Source organism: Mustela nigripes, chromosome X, assembly GCF_022355385.1.
Source record: "Mustela nigripes isolate SB6536 chromosome X, MUSNIG.SB6536, whole genome shotgun sequence".
In the NCBI taxonomy this organism is placed as follows: Eukaryota; Metazoa; Chordata; class Mammalia; order Carnivora; family Mustelidae; genus Mustela; species Mustela nigripes.
The window spans coordinates 15,617,147-15,623,146 of NC_081575.1; positions in this window are offsets into that span (position 1 = coordinate 15,617,147).

Consider the following 6,000-nt stretch of genomic DNA (forward strand, 5'->3'; position numbering starts at 1 on the left):
ATTTTTTCTTTTATGTATTAAAGTGGTAAATTATAAGAATAGCTTTTTAAGTGATGACCCATCTTTGCATTCATGGGATGAAGCAGGTGCCCATTAAAAAAAATACAGCTTTCTAGGATTTTTGTTTTTTATGATTTTCTTTAATGTTAACCCTACTTTTATAAAAATTTCTTCAAACCACAGGTTTGGTAGTAAGACTAGAATTCTGCTAAAAGTTGGATTTATTTCTTTCATGATTATTCTTTTTAAAGATTTATTTATTTATTTTAGAGCAAGACAGAGAGAGAGAGCAGTGGGGAGGGGCAGAGGGAGAGAGAGTACCAAGCAGACTCTGCCCAAAGTGTGGAGCCTAACATGGGGCTAGATTTCATGGCTCTAAGATCATGACCTGATTTGAACAAAGTGTCAGTCACTTAACCAAATGAAGCACCCAGGTGCCCCTATTTCCTCCATGGTTATTAAGGACCCTAACCTCCTTCTTTGCCATACTTGGTATGTCTTTCTTTTCCCAGTCAAACACTTTATAAGGTAATTCCATCCCCAAAATATATAGGACATTTATGTAAGATGCAACTTAATAAAAGGGATGTTTGTAAACTTACCATCAAACTTAAACATGAGAGTATTGCCAATACTATTGTATCCACCTTTTATGTTTAGCAATATTTATGTCTTCCTTAAGAAATCTTTTCCTAATTTGAAGTCTTCCAAATTTCTTCCATAGTCATGTTTTTTATGTTTAAGTACTTAATCTAAAATTGTTTCATTTCTTATATATGGTGTGAAGAAGAAACCCAATTGCATTATTTTTCATGAAGATTGCCAGTTGTCCCAGTGCCATGTATTACACAAAGGAAAAAAGTCTGTTCTTTTCCCAGTGATCTGAAATGACATCTCTGAAATGCATCAAATGTCCTTCTATTCATGAGAATTTTTCTGGTCTCTGCATTGTTCAATGTATATACCTCTGCATCTCTAGCACACTGTCTTTATTACTAAAGGCTAGTAAGGCTTGGGATAGTAAGGCAGATCCCCCTAATTTGTTCTTTGTGTTGGCTATTTTGGAGCATTTACTTTTCCATGTAAATTTTAGAATCAGCTCCTCAAGTTTCATAAAAACCCCTGTGGGGTTTAGATTATAATTGTGCTAGATTTATACATTAAATCAAGTGGTGGAGGAAGTGGACACCGAGTTTCCTATTTATTCTCTGATGTCTTTCAATAACATTTTATAATTATCTACATATCGACTTTATACACATTTAGTTACATTCATTCCACACTCACACACACACACACACACACACTCTCTCTCTCTCTCTCTCTGTTGTGTATATATTCCATACATACTACTATTTCTATCTTTATATATCTATCCTTATATAATTTTGCTAATTTTAACAGTAAATTAAAAATGTACAAATTAAAAGTGTACTTTCCTGAATTTCTTGTGGCTGTTATATAGAAATACAATCAATTTTTATGTGTTGATGTTACACCTAGCTTCATTGTTAAATTCTTTGTCTATAGACTACTTTGAGTTTTTAGTTTAGCTAAATAACTTATTTATCTTTTATTGTCTCAGGGTGCAAGCTAGGGATTCTTGTAGTCCAGTGTTGAAGAGAGATGGTGATAGTGGACATTCTTGTCTTGTTCTTTTATTTTGTTTTTAAAGATTTACTTATTTATTTGAGGAGGGAGCAGAGGGGTAGAAGCTCAAGCAGACTCCTCACTGACTGGTAAGTCTGATTCAGGGCTCCATCTCATGACCCATGAGATTATGACCTGAGCTGAAATCAAGAGTGGGATGCCCAACCGACTGAGCCACCCAGGCACCCTCTCTTGTCTTGTTCTTGGTCTTACAAAGAATACTTATAATTTTCACCAGTAGGAATAATGTGCACTGTAGATTTCTGGTAGATTCAGTCTTCAACAAATACTTTTGATTTTGTCCTCATGAATAGTTATTGCATTTTATCACTTTTCTACATTTTCTACAATGTTTTTTTGCATTGGTTAGAATGATCATATGACTTTGCTCCTTTGTTGATACAGCGTACTGGTTATGGGTTTCTTGCCTCTCAGCTCCCAATTCACCCGTTTGGCCCCATCTCTGGAATTTGTCTGGTTCATTTAAATTTTGTTTTCTTGTGGCAGTTGTTACTGAAGTTTGCCTGTAGGGGGCGCCAGAGACATTGCAGGGGAAAGTTTTGCTCTCTGGTTGTGGGCTACGGATACAGCAGGCCCCTTCTGGGCACGAGGCATCTCCAGCACCACGCTCTGCTCCCCACATAGCTTTTCTAGTACCCAGCTGATACGGGGCACTGTGGCCAGCGGCACTCCTTGGCCAGCAGCTTCTCTTTAAACCCTTCAAAGCAGTAATGCATTAGAGTGCTTCTGGTGAGACAGCTCTGTGCCCAACGTCCTCAGATACCCCTGAGACAGATTTCCAGCAGCTCTCAGAGAGCAGATTTCTAGAAAGTCCCACCGGTGTGGCACCAGAGCTTGATTGCCATTCTCTGAGTTGCTGCTAGTCTCTCTCAAAAAGGTACGGATTACAACTCCTGGCATGGGAATACCCTTCCTTGGGAACTTTTTCTCTGTTCTGGAAGGGGTTCTTCCTTGGGTATTCTCAGCCCAGGGGGGTGGTACTATTCCCTGGTTGATCTTTCTCAGCCCTGGGAAGGAGAGCTCTTCCTTGGGTACTATAGATCAGCCATGGGGTGGGGGACCAGTCCTTGGGTGCTCTGCCTTCAGCTATGTGGGGCTGTCTTTCTTGGGTGACTCTTTCAGGCCTGGGGGAGAACTTTCCCTTGGTCACTCTCAGTTGTGTTGATGAGGGGGCTTTATTTGAGTCCAGCGAGGAGGATCTCTTCTTTGGTACTCCATCCTGGGGGAAGACTTTCCCCTGAATGCTCCCTGTCTCTGCTATGTTGGGCAAGGGTCTTTCCTTGCTTGTTTATCTGCCATGCAGTGGGGAGTTCCTTTCCTGATTGCTTCATCTCAGCCCTGGGTTTGGAGCTGTTTCTTAGATTCTGTATCTAACCTCTGTAAAGGGAAACTCTTCTATGGGGGTTTTATATTGCCCTGGGGTGGGGGCTCGTCCTTGGAGACTCTGTCTTAGAGATGGAGAGGGGGCTTTTACTTGAGCACCCTGTCCAAGTGGAGACCAAGAGGATGTTTCCTAAGGCTGTCTGTCTCAGCTGTGTTAAGGGAGGGGCTTTCCCTTCAGTGTTTGCTCTCAGCCCTAGATAAAGGGATTCTGCCTTGGGTTCTACAGCTCTAATTCCAGAGGGTGGGTTTCCAGCACCACAGAAATCCTCTGCCATGCACTGAGTCATAGCTCAGCTTCTCCAACAAGATCTGGACTTCAGTACTTTTAGAGGGGGTGGATTTTTTCCCTTAAGCCCTCTCTAAGTCCTGGAGAGGACATTTCATTGGATGTTCTATTTCAGCCCAGGTGTGGCACTCTTTCTTGGGTGTTTATGTCGGGGTGAGGGGGATTTCCCATGGGCATTGTATCTCAGCTATGCAGTAGGGGGATTTTCCTTGGGTGTCCTGATGAGGATACTAACTTTGGTGCCATGACTCAGTGCTAGGGGTGGTGCTTTTCCTTGGGTGTTCTTTCTAAGCCCTGAAGGGCGGCTCTTCTCTGGAGTTCAATCACAGCCCTGGTGGGGATGGGAGAGATATGTTATATCTGGACTTGTGGAAGAGGTCACTGATACAAAGACACAAGACAGGGAATAATCCTTGTCTCACAGAAACTAGACTTGATGGTATTCCACCTCACCCCAGTCTTCAGTTAGAGTTTCCCTTAATCTTTCTGTGCTTTGGTTTCCTTATTTATAACAAAGAGGATGATCATCGGACCTAGTTCACAGGGCTCTGTAGAGGATTAAGTGAGTTCATGTAAGCCATTTAGGATAATACCTGGCAGATAGTAAATGCTCAACGAAATGCTTTTACCCTCTTCGTACTCTTCTACTGTGGGAAATGCAAATTGTATGAAAAATTGTTTCTTGGGATTTTATTTGAATAACAGGGGGCATAGTTTTGATTATCCTTGCATGATAGCAGCTTAAATATAACCTTTTCTTTTTAAACATAACCTTCTATACTTCTGATCTGTATCCTCCAACATTGAAAAGCACCCATCTCTGCCTGGCACCTAGGTGGACATATTTGAATCTCCTTGTGTTTGGGGACTTACACTTTCAAACTATCCTACCCTTCATTATCTATGTGTAGCATTAGGTAAGTGGTAATCGATTTTATTAATGATGACTTTAAAACATAAAAAGACACACACACACACACACACACACACACACACACACACGATTTCCCTTAAAGAGAGTTGACACAGGGTGGGTTATACTTCTTTAATGGGTAATCGTGTAATTGGCTCCTTTTTGGTTGATGAGAGCCACTCATTCCCCAAACATTTTGATGAATCATGGCTCTATTATATTTGACTTTGGACAACAACTTTTTTTTTTTTAAAGATTTTATTTATTTATTTGAGAGGGAGAGAATGAGAGAGAGAGAGAGAGAGAGAAAGAGAGAGAACACAAGAGGAGGAAAGTCAGAGGGAGAAGCAGACTCCCTGCTGAGCAGGGAGCTCAATGGGGAACTCGATCCTGGGACTCCAGGATCAGGACCTGAGCCATAAGGCAGTCGCTTACCCGACCAAGCCACTAGGTGCCCTGGACAACACTTTGTATTTTCACTTCCTCCTCATTCCGCTTAGGCTGGATTAAAATTAAGTTGCATTTCTGAGAATAGAACATCTCTTGGTGGATGGTAAGTTTTTGCTGCATGATCAAAACTTATATTGATGATGCAAATGCATGATTTTAGACACATAGGCAGACTTTCCAACTTTGCAACAGTTGCATTTTTGTCAGTGATGGAGTATGTTGATTGATTTTTTAAAAATTTTTTAATTTCTTTTTTTTTTAGGGACTGATGACCAATGAAGCAGATGAGTTTGCTTCAGGGCTTGAAAACAAAATGAAAAATCCTGGAGAACCCGACAGTCCTTTGTCATGTAAGAGATGTTAGAGGACGCCTTGCTGTTAATGAAATAGTAAGGAAGATGGTAATTATGTCTTTGAGAAACAGTTATGAGCATGTTTGCCAGTAGAAAGGAAAGAATCTAATAAGCTTCAACCATTTGGAGTTGCTGCACGAGTTGGTAGGATGAAGCACGTCTCTGTGGCAGTAGGAGATGATGGACTCAACAGGACAGTGGGCCTGCACTCGCTCTCTGCATGTCCTCACCTCCTGTTCGTCCTCTAACCCAGTGTCATCCGGGTTTTGCTTCCTCTGCTCCACTGAAACTGTCCTTGTCAGTTCCCCAGTGTCGGCTATATGTTGTCTTTAACTTCTCAGCAGTATTTGACACAGTCATTCACTCAATCCTCCATGAAAACCTTGGGCTTTCAGAAACCACATTTTCCTGATTTCTTCCTCCCTTACTGGGACTCTTTTTCATTTTCCTTTTCTGCTTGTTTCTTTTCATTCCCACTACTAAATACTCTATGGCCACTAATCCAGATCCTGGGCCTTCTTTCCTTGAATATACTCTCTCCCTAGATGATCCCACATAGTCTTGGAACTTTAAATATGACAATGGGTATTTCATCAACTCCCAAACTGATACCTCTAGATTACAACTTCCTCCTGAACTCCAGACTCAGATTCAAATGCATACATGGTATCTCCACTCACATGTCTAAGAGACTTTTAAAACTCCACCCATTCCTTGTGTTTAAACTGAACTCCTGAACTCCCTCCCTTGCATATACCTTCTCCACATACAGCACAGTCTGTTTTGGCTTTTGGTGTTACAGTGAAGAAATTATTGGGGAATCTGGGTGGCTCATTCTGTTGAGTCTCCTGCTCTTGGTTTTGGCTCAAGTCATGATCTTATGGGTCATGGACTGAACCCTGAGTCAGGTTCCACACTCAGTAGGGAGTCTTCTTGCTGATTCT